The following is an 11,392-nucleotide window of genomic DNA, read 5'->3' on the forward strand; positions in this document are numbered from 1 at the left end:
TTCCTCGGGGCCAGGGGACACCTAGCCGGGCCTGTCCGACCCAACTGGACATGAAGCAGGAACACCTCCCATCAGGGAGAGCGCTGCTGGCCGAGGAGCCACCGGGCCGCGGCAGCCGTCCTGGGCACCCTAGTGCCCGGTGCGGCTCGCATCCTGAGGAGGGAGGGGGCACGGAGTGCGCCGCAGTGCTCACCGAGCCCTCGGTCCCCACGTCCACCCCACCTCAGCCCCAAAAATTCAGGGTCAGAGCCAGATCTCGAGGCCTCTGCCAGATCCTGAAGCCCAGGGCCAGAGGCCCCACCCCTGGCCTCTCCAGCTCGTTGGGACGCTGGGCAGGGTCTCCCCAGGCCTCTGCCTCTGGTGGGGAAGGGGTGCAGTGCGCACAGCGCTGCCCCCGCCCCTGCCCCTGCCTTCTGCCCTCCCCTCAGGCAGGGAGAGCCCTGGGCTCCTCCTCCCACCCCAGCTTTGTGGGGGACTCAGGAGCTGCCCCGGGGAAACCGTGGTGGCGACCTAGGGGCCACCACGGCCCCGCCCTGACTCCCCGTGGCGTCCGCAAGCTGCTCGCTTTTCAGTGGGAGCCTGAGGACCTGCTGTCTCTCTGCCCCGAGGGGTAGGGGTGCAGGCAGGGGCCCAGGGGACGGTGCCAGGAGGTTGGCCAGAGACTCGGCAGTGGCCCACACGTCCACTGCCATGGCAGCTCTGGGCCCGAGGACCGCTGCGTGAGTAACCCACCAGCCCGCTCCAGAGAGAAGAGCCGGGTAGCAGCAGACTTGTTCAGGGCTTTGCCCGCTGGCTGCGTGGAAATCCAGCCTGCGGCCTTGCAGGGCTCTGCTGCCTGTCCCTGACCCTGTCCTGGGGGCTCACCAGTGTCCAGCTGGTCCTGCGCAGGGCAGCTCCTTGGCAGGCGGAAGGGCTGTCCAGCGACTGAGGGCTCTGCTGACCCCCACCTGGGCATTTCCTGTGCCGGGTTTCACCTACTCTGGACCAAGAGCAGATGCCAGGGGGCAGAGGCTGTGCCCTGAGTCCCTAGGCAAGGCCCCCTGGGCCTGCTTCCATCTGGGGGGTCTGGGCCAACACAGCAAAGGAACTGTTTCCAGAGCCCATGAGGGACCCCGCACACTGGCCTCTACAGCTGCCACTGCCAGGGGCTGCAGGGGTGGCCTGTCCGGTCCTGGAAGGCCCAGCCCCAGGGCTTGGCTCTACAGAGCTGCAGGAACCCTTGCTGTGGCCAGCCCTAGCCTACAGGGAAAGCAGACTTGGGCCCCTTCCCCTGACCCCACAGAGACAGCCTGTCCCCGATCCCGGATCTGCCGGCCCTGAGAGTCTCTGGCAAGAGTCCCCCCAACCACCCCCACTGTCCAGAAGTATGAAGCCTAACGGGGCTCGTGAGAGCGTCTGGGACCGCTGAGGACAGGGGAGAAGGAGGTTGTGGGTCAACTTCTCCAGGCAGCTGAGTATGGCCGGGTGGCCTCTCTTCCACCAGGCAGTGCACATGCACAGGACCACAGAGACACATGCGGTCCCCCATTGACCGTGCCCACCAAGCGTAGACCCCCTCCTGTGCCCAGGTGCCTCCGGGCACACTGCTGCAGCTGGGCTGGGACAGGTGCCCTGTCTTCTGGCTGGAGCCAGCTTCCTGGGAAGTCCCCCTGGAGCCCAGGGGAAGGAGCCTGGGCTGGTCAGGCCCGGAGGCTGGCTGCTAGGGCACTGCCAGGCTAAAGTAAAGGACAGGGGAGGGGCACCAGGAGCTGGTGCTGAAACCGAGTCTGCCCACAGCATTACTGGCGGGGCACGCAGGCCTGGCCAGTGCGCCCGACCCCCTCGGCCTCGAGGCCTTTGCTGAAGCTCACAGCAAGGCTGGCTGCTCCAGGGGCAGGAAGGGACTTGCAGCTGCCGCTGCCCTCGAGATGTCACATGGAAAAAGCCAGCCTGGGTGTGAAGCTAACCCCTGAGAGAGGCAAGAAAGCCGGCCAGAGTATTTGCTCCTGCTTCCGGATCCGGCCTCCTGTGAAGCAAGCCCACGCCCTGGTCTCAAAGTCACGGGAGCCAGGAAAGCCCCTTTTGTGGAGATACTGGAAAAAGGGCTTTCTGACTGTTACACCTCCGAGTCCCAGGGGAGGTGTGGCCTGCAGGCCCTATGTAGGGTAGCCCTTGACCTCTCCAGCTTCACCTCCCACCCCTTCCATCTGACCCCTTCCCTTTCCTAGGCCCCCAGATGTTCCTCCGCCCAAGGCCCCTCCCTGCAGACCTGAGCGTCTTACAACCAGCTCCACCTCCCGCACATCCAAAGAGGCCTCAGAGGCGGCAGGGTGGGCGGCGGGCCCCTCCATCCCTGTCCCTCCAGCGGGACTGCGGGCACAGACCGAGCCCTTGGACTGAGCTCCCGCTGCCGGGCCGCCAGCATGAGGGACCAGGGGCTGACAAGTTCTGTGTCTGTGAGCGAGAGTTCAGGAGACCATTACTGTGGGAGGAAAGCATGGTTTCCCGGGTCTCCAGCGGGACCAGTGGGGACTCGGTAGTGGAAGGTAGAGCCCGGCGGGCCCTGCGGGTGGGAGAGGGACAGGGGTGCAAGACCTTCATTGAGCCCCCGCAGCTCTGGCCCAGGCTGCCCCCCCACACGCACGTACTCCTCTGAAGCCCCCTTGTGGTCGTCTGTTGGAGAGGGTCATTGCAAAGAGGTGACCACAGTTTGACCGCAGAGCTGGACGGGTCATCATAAGCTCTTCCCCCTCCCCTGCCCTTGGACTATGTGCTCGGCTGCCTTCCCTCCCTGGACGCTGCCCCTGAGATGCAGCGCGGAGAAAGTGCGGTGGTGTTGAGACGTCGGGACGGTGCGTGTGACCGGGCCCCGCAGAGGCCTCCAGGTGAGCCATAAGAGTTGGCAGGCACGTGCAGAGACCTGGAGCTGTGCCCACTGGAGACAAGCCTCTAAGTGCCCCGGCCTGTGATGCCTGCCGTCGGCCTCCCTCGGCCTCTCCCTGCCCTCTGCAAGGGCCAGTGTCAGATCACACCCAGGAAGCTCCCCAGGAGCAACCTACACCAGCTGTGTTGTTATTTACTAAATGTTTTGTTCACATCCATTCACTTTTTCACTCAAATAATTTTTTAAAAGGCAACTTCGTATCTCAACAATAAATAGTAGGAGCCAGAAAAATAAACACCAGCTGGTCTTGGCATCTTGTCCTGTTTGGAAACACCAGACTGACTAAAAAAGGGGTCCCCAGAAGCTTCCGTGGCCTTCATCCCCTCTGCACCACAACTGCTGCCTGTCTCTGCTGTGGCCCAAAGCCTCTGGCTGCCACAGGGTCCCTTATTCCCTCTCCTTTGTGGGAGGCGGCGTCCAGGTGAACCCTGAGCTGCTACGGGTGTGGGACTCAGCCCTCACTGTCACCTGCCCATGCTCCGGGACCTCTTGGAAACACAGAGGAATGCCAGACCAGCCCAAAGCCACTGTGGAGACTCCCAGGGACCCATCGGGGCTTCCAGACAAGGTGGCCCCTGGGCCAGGCCTGGAGAGAGCCAGGAGCCTCGCGGGCCCCCCTGCTGGGGCCCTGACCACAGAGGTTCATGGGCCATGGGGGTGACTGTTGTTTAAGTTGTATGAAAAGACCCCGAGGGCTCCAGGGCTGCTGCTGCCCGTCCCTGCGCCTCTGCCAACCCTCAGCCCCTCCCAGCCCCCAGGACCCCCCACCCCCGTGGTGGACCCACTGCTGCCAGGCTCCCAGAACTGCCCCCGCCACTCCATTCCCCTCCCGGCCTCTCCCGCTGCGATCCAACCTCTGGTCATGCCCCCAAAGGACCGCGGAGAGGTGCAGGGTGGGGGCCCTGCAGCGTGCTCCGCCCTGGCGAAAGCCCCGGACTCCTCTGGGAGCAGCACCCTATTCTCACGGGTCTCACAAGGCTTTTGCCAAAAGTGGGCAGCAGGCCTGAGTTCCTCTCTGTGGGTGGGGCAGCCTTTCCCAAAATGCTACCCACTGCCTCCCTCCACACATGCAGGGCCCTGCAGGTGCCTCAGCCCACTGCTGGGCCAGGCAAAGCTGTGGCCTGGGCATCTGCAAAGCCTAAGCCAGGGGAGGAGGTGGCCTCCAGGACTCCCCCAGTGCCTGATCCTGGTGGGCACCCCCATGTGAAAAAGGTGAACCTGGGGGAGACACCCATGGACCCCAGGCTCAGGACGTGGTGGCTAGTGTGGCAGGAAGTGAGACCAGAGACTGTCGAGGGAGGCCATGTTCAGCGCCGGGGCCGCCTCAGTCTGTGGGCCACATCTGTTAGGACAACGACAGGCTCCTGGTGCATGATGCTCAGAAGCTGGGCAGGGGAGGGCTGCCTCCTCTGCCTTTGCTGGGGAGGAAGCCTGCAGGTGGGGGTAGGCTGGCAGCTGCAGGCCTGGCTGTTTTCCCGCCCAGGCTAGACCTCACTGCTTCCATGCTCCCTGTGGACAGACATGCTTGGTGCTTGGCAGCATGCCTCGAGGGCAGGGTGGGTAGTGGCAGCACCCTGACTGGAGACTCTGCACCTTCAGAGCAAGGATGGCGAGGTCCTGGTTCCCAGGGCCCTGTGGCCCACCCCACGCTGAGCTCTGGGGTTTGAGTGGCTTCTCTGGTTCCCTGCAGTGCTGTCAGACCTGGGTGGGTGGGAGCATGGCATTTTGTGGACCTTTAGGGTGGACGCCTGAGATGCTCCAGGACACAAGAGGATGTGAGCCTGGCCAACGACCCCCACTGCCTTTCCTAGTGTAGACAGCCAAGATCCAGCAACTGGGCCCGAAGGGCCACTTGACCAATAGCTGGGTAGGCAGGCTCATGCCACCCAGTGCAGAGGGGAAAAAGATGGTATCAGAGGATCCATGAGGTTGGGGCGTGTACCAGGTCCCAGGGGGGACCCTGTGGAGGGAGTGGGAGGCAGAGGGACCTGCAGGCTCCTGGTGGGTCCTCCAAGGCTCACACCTTCCCGCCCTCCTCCCAGTGCAGACTGGGAGCCTCAGCAAGATGGCAACTTTTGCCTAAAATGCCTTAATTTGAGCAAAAAAGAGTGTGGTGAGCAGGGAGCAGAAACCACCTATGTCATTTCCAAGGCTCCGCAAGAAGCCACCGACATCCAACTTGGCTTGTTTCTGCTCTTTTACAAAGACCCTTCTGAGCCAGTGCTGAGCAAAGCGTCAGGAAGACAGGACGAGGGCTGGACCTCCCTGGCCGGCACAGGGCAGCTGCTCCCGATCGGCCTGGCCCTTGCCCACCTCGCCTCAGACCACCTTTCTGACTTAAATCTACTCAGATTCCCCGGGGAAATTTTCCATTTTGTTTACGTTTTCCATGTATTGGCATAAAAATGTCCACAGTGTTCTCAAGTGTGGTCCTGTTCTCATTTTCATTCCTAAATGTGGAAGAAAACCACCACATGCTCCATGCCCCATTCTTGTTAAGAGAAGTTTTACTCTGCCCTTTCCCAATCTTTGGGAAGTTTGAGCCCAGTGGGACAGTCTTTCTGGAAGATTAATGGGAGTTCCAGCCTCCAGCCTTGCTTTGTTCTCAGCTGCTGGAGGAGAGAAGCCTCCAAGGAACGGTGGGAGAGACGTCACTCACCCCTCCCGGCCCGCATCCTTAGAAATGCGGGCACTGCAGACATTCAGTGTCCCTCCTCTCCTGCTGGTGTGGAGAACTGGGAGAAACCTTCCCTGTTCTGATGCTGTAAAATGCCCTTGGACACGCTATTGACACGAAGGTGCCTTCTCCAGCACCCAGACTTCTGCAGTGGAACCTGTCACCCCCAAATGCAGCATTCTGATCAGGCCTGTCCTCAGGAATGTCCTGCTCTGATCACACTATCTGAATGAACATCCTGTTTCTGATGGGCCCCTGTGCAATTTCTTTGTGAAGCCAGAGGAAAACTGGAATCTCCTTCTTCTATCCCTGTGCAAAAACGTATGCTAAATTTCATAATTGTGCTGGTTTCCTTACTTAAAGAGAGTTGAAAGTGTGTTCATTTTCATACAAATGCTGTCTTTTTTTCCTGGAACACCTTATGGTTAGCATAGCTCTCCTGAGGGACACTTCCAGGTCGGTTCCACAGTGGCTGTCTGCCCCGTTCACTCTTGCATCCCCAGCTCCTCTGCAAAGCTGTGGTCCACACAGCCGTGGTGCAGGCATGAAAACATGAGCAAAATCCACTAATCATTTAGTTATTCTTAAATGTTGGGCCTCACCTGGCAGGAAGAAATGGGGAAGAATACAGAATTCCTCCATGATGCTCCAGCCAACTGTCTGTTCTCAGCCTCACTCTACCTGACCTGCGGCTGGTGCCCTCAGCCCCAGGCCCTTTCCTCCACGGGACCTCCTCCGTCGACCCCCTGCTCTCTGTGTTGGCTGCTTTGGGGCTCAGCTTGCCTCTTATGGTCCGGGTTTTATGGCTTTTGGGGGTTGCTGTTCCCCTCCTTACATTTCTCTCAGCTCAGGCATTTAAAATGACGCTTTCTATATTTTACTCAGGTTTTCCATGGTTCACTGAAAAGATCTATCAAGTGACTGAATGCACCTTGCTGCTGAAAATGGGACTCTTCTTTCTTAGTCGTTGATTTATTTACTTCATCATCTGATTTTTTTATAGGGGCGAAACCTGGTTCACAAATACAACCTTAGTAAAGTATGTTTGGTGAACCAACTCTCCTTCTCAAGCCCGGCCCCTCTGCTTGCAGCCCAGCCAGCTGCCGTCATCCGCAGCCACAGGTGAGGATGCACAGGCCCCCTCCCCTGTTTAACGAACTAAATGCTCTCCTCTTGCCTTTTTTCTTAAAAGACATGCCTTAAAAATGCACGCGGAAGGTATGTGGCAGCATCCTATGGCTGGATAAGCTCTGCTCTCCGTCTTTTGATACACGCAACGCTGCACACATTGCTCTGGAAGAGACGCCCTGCACCTACACGGGGAAGGCGGGAAACCCGGAGCGAGCGCTTCACGTCGCCTCCGGTAGGGGGCAAGCGCCGCTGGCTGCGGGCACGGCAGGCATCGCCACCTGTCGGACGCACGGGGTACTGCGCGGATGGCCGGGGTCGGGGCACCGCCACCTGCCGGACGCGCCGCGTACTAGCTGCCCTATTTCTCGCCCCTTTTAGAAACGCCCTGAGGGTTTCTGCCTTTTAAACACGAACTTTCACTTTTTAAAAAAACGTTTTCTTTTTCTGTCCTTTTCTCATATTTAGCCCATTTGTATTGCCTCAGCCTTTTGTGTATGATAGAACTTGTCTGTATAATATCAGTTCTTCCAGTTTTTGGCCTTTTGTTGCTTGTAATCATTCTGTGAGGCAAAAATGCTATAATTTTACACTGTAAAATATAGTGCCTTTATTTATCACATTTGGATTTCGGATCAGTTTTAGGAAAGCCTTACTAGTCCTAAGGATAAATGGGGATTCTCCTTTGGTTCCCCCTGCACCCCCTACACACATACACACCCAAGGCTGTCATGGTTTTATTTATTTTTGTTGAATTTGGACTAATTTGGGATTTGTTCCGGTGTAAAGCACAAGTTTAAGATACAGCTTTACTTTTTAAATGGTCTCTCTTTTATCCATGGATTGCTGATGCCCTCCACCTCCAGACCCCACAGGAATTCCATGCAGTGTGCTAGACTGCTCTGTCCCACGGTTCTCTTACTGTTCCACATCGGCATTCCATCTCTAAGGCTAGTATCCCTTCGTTACTTTTATTTATCAGAAATTTTCTGGGTATTTTTTAAATTAAGGTATTATTGATACACACTTTTATGAAGGTGTCACATGAAAAACAATGTGGTTACTACATCCACCCATATTATCGAGTCCCCCCCACACCCCATTTCAGTCACTGCCCATCAGTGTAGTAAGATGCCACAGAGTCACTATTTGTCTTCTCTGTGCTACACTGTCTTCCCCATGATCCCACCACACCATGTGCACCAACCATAATACCCCTCAGTCCCCTTCTCCCTCCCTCCCCACCTGCCCTCCCCCACCCCTCCCCTTTGGTAACCACTACTCCCTTCTTGGAATCTATGAGTCTGCTGCTGTTTTGTTCCTTCAGTTTTGCTTCGTTGTTATACTCCACAAATGAGGGAAATAATTTGGTACTTGTCTTTCTCTGCCTGGCTTATTTCACTGAGCATAATACCCTCTAGCTCCATCCATGTTGTTGCAAATGGTAGGATTTCTTTCTTTCTTATGGCTGAGTAGTATTCCATTGTGTATATGTACCACCTCTTCTTTATCCATTCATCTACTGATGGACACTTAGGTTGCTTCCATATCTTGGCTATTGTAAATAGTGCTGCAATAAACATAGGGGTGCATCTGTCATTTTGAATATGAGAACTTGTATTCTTTGGGTAAATTCCTAGGAGTGGAATTTCTATTTTTTACAGGTCAAATGGTTTTTCTATTTTTAGTTTTTTGAGGAACCTCCATATTGCTTTCCACAATGGTTGAACTAGCTTACGTTCCCACCAGCAGTGTAGTGAGGGTTCCTCTTTCTCCGCATCCTTGCCAGCATTTGGTCTTAGACTTTTCGATGCTGGCCATCCTAACTGGTGTGAGGTGATATCTCATTGTGGTTTTAATTTGCATTTCCCTGATAATTAGAGATGTGGAGCATCTTTTCATGTGCCTGTTGGCCATCTGAATTTCTTCTTTGGAGAATTGTCTCTTCATATCCTCTGCCCATTTTTTAATTGGGTTATTTGCTTTTTGGATGTTGAGAGGTGTGAGTTCTTTATATATTTTGGATGTTAACCCCTTGTCAGATATGTTGTTTACAAATATATTCTCCCATAATGCAGGATGCCTTTTTGTTCTGCTGATGGTGTCCTTTGGTGTACAGAAGCTTTTTAGTTTGATGTAGTCCCATGGGTTCATTTTTGTTTTTGTTTCCCTTGCTCAAAGAGATGCATTCAGGATGAAGTTGCTCATGTTTATAATCAGGAGATTTTTGCCTATGTTGTCTTCTAAGAGTTTTATGGTTTCATGACTTACATTCAGATCTTTGATCCATTTTGAGTTTACTTTTGTGTATGGGGTTAGACAGTGATCCAGTTTCATTCTCTTGCATGTAGTTGTCCAGTTTTGCCAGCACCATCTGTTGAAGAGACTGTCATTTCCCCATTGTATGTCCATGGCTCCTTTATCATATATTAATTGACCTTATGTGGTTGGGTTTATATCTGGGATCTCTAGTCTGTTCCATTGGTCTGAGGGTCTGTTTTTGTGCCAGTACCAAATTGTCTTGATTACTGTGGCTTTATAGTAGAGCTTGAAGTTGGGGAGCATAATCCCCCCCAACTTTATTCTTCCTTCTCAGAATTGCTTTGGCTATTCGGGGTCTTTTGTGGTTCCATATGAATTTTAGGACTATTTGCTCTAGTTCATTGAAGAATACAGTTGGTATTTTCATAGGGATTGCATTGAATCTGTAGATTGCTTTAGGCAGAATGGCCATTTTGACAATATAAATTCTTCCTAGCCAAGAGCATGGAATGAGTTTCCATTTACTAGTGTCCTTTTTAATTTCTCTTAAGAGTGTCTTATAGTTTTCAGGGTATAGGTCTTTCACCTCCTTGGTTAAGTCTATTCCTAGGTATTTTTTTTTTGATGCAATTGTGAATGGAGTTGTTTTCCTGATTGCTCTCTCTGCTAGTTCATCGTTAGTATATAGGAATGCAACAGATTTCTGTGCATTAATTTTGTATCCTGTAACTTTGCTGAATTCAGATATTAGACCTAGTAGTTTGGGAGTAGATTCTTTAGGGTTTTTATGTACACTATCATGTCATCTGTACACAGTGACAGTTTAACTTCTTCTTTACCAATCTGAATGCCTTATATTTCTTTGTGTTGTCTGATTGCTGTGGCTAGGACCTCCAGTACCGTGTTGAATAAATGTGGGGAGAGTGGGCATCCATGTCTTGTTCCCAACCTTAAAGGAAAGGCTTTCAACTTCTCACTGTTAAGTATGATGTTGGCTGCGGGTTTGTCATATATGGACTTTATTACGTTGAGGTACTTGCCCTCTATACCCATTTTGTTGAAAGTTTTTATCATGAATGGATGTTGAATTTTGTCAAATGCTTTTCGGTTCAGACTACAGCTTGGAAGCATAGCAGCAAAATGACTAATGCCCAACTTTGATTCCAGAAGACCATTGTGACTACCTGTAATGCCTCTTCCACCTTTTTGATGCTTCTACTTCTTCACAAACAGTATCTAATTTAACTCAATTCTGACAGTATCTACCTGGAGACAGAATCAGACCCCACAGGATAAGGGTTTAGTCCTACAATACTGACCCATCCCCGCACAACACTTCAGACACCAATCGCAAATCCATGTTGTCACGTGTGCTTCTCATGGACCAGTTATAAATTGGAGGCTCCTACAACTCCCTCCTTGGGTTAGATTAATTTGATAGAGTAGCTCACAGAACTCAGGAAAACAGTTACTAGATTGCCAGTTTATTATGAAAGGATATGACTCGGAAATAGCCAAATGGAAGAGATGCACAAAGCAAGGTTAAGAAGAGAACAGTCTGTGCCTCCTTGGAGTACAGCACACTCCCCGAATCTCTGCATGTTCACCAACCCAGAAGCCCTTTTTCAAATGGAGGTATCATTACTTAGGCATGGCTGATTAAATCATTTGCTACTGGTGACTGAACTCAATCTCCAGCCACTCTCCCCTCCCCAGGTCAGGGGGATGAAGCTGATGGTTCTAACCCTCTAATGACCTGGTTGGTTTCCCTGGCAACCAACCCCCATCCTCAAGGGCTTTCCCAAAACTACCTTATTAACATAAACTCAGGTATGGCTGAAAGAGGCTTGTTATGAGTATCAATATACACCTCATGGCTCTTAGGAAACTCAAGGGCTTTAGGAACTCTGTGGCCGAAACAGGGGATGAAAACTAAATGTATATTTCTCATTGTAGGTCACAATATCAGAGTTTACCTAGTCAACAGAAGAAATGGAGGGTAAATTTAAGAATATCTACCAGAAAAAGAGGCAAATGGTAGTTGAGAAAAGAAAATTACAGGATTAGTGGAGGCAGTCCAATCAGAATGAGTAATAGGAATAGCACCAAAGCAAAGACAGGAAACACAAGGGGGTCGTTCCTTAAAAGTTCCCAAACTGAAGGATTTGAGCCTGTATCTAGGATGCAGAAAACCACTGTGTGGGTAGTACAGTGAGTTAAAGACTCACATCAAGGTACATCACTGTAACATTTGAGAGCACCAAACGTAAAAGAAAATATCCTAAAAGCTTTCAGAGAGAACAAAGAGAAAACACACAAATGATCAGGAATCTGAATGGCTTTGGGCTTTTCAACAGCAGCCCTGGAAGCTGAAAGCAAAAAAAAAAACCTATGACTTCAAA

This window comes from Manis pentadactyla, chromosome 4 (assembly GCF_030020395.1).
Source record: "Manis pentadactyla isolate mManPen7 chromosome 4, mManPen7.hap1, whole genome shotgun sequence".
Lineage (NCBI taxonomy): Eukaryota > Metazoa > Chordata > Mammalia > Pholidota > Manidae > Manis > Manis pentadactyla.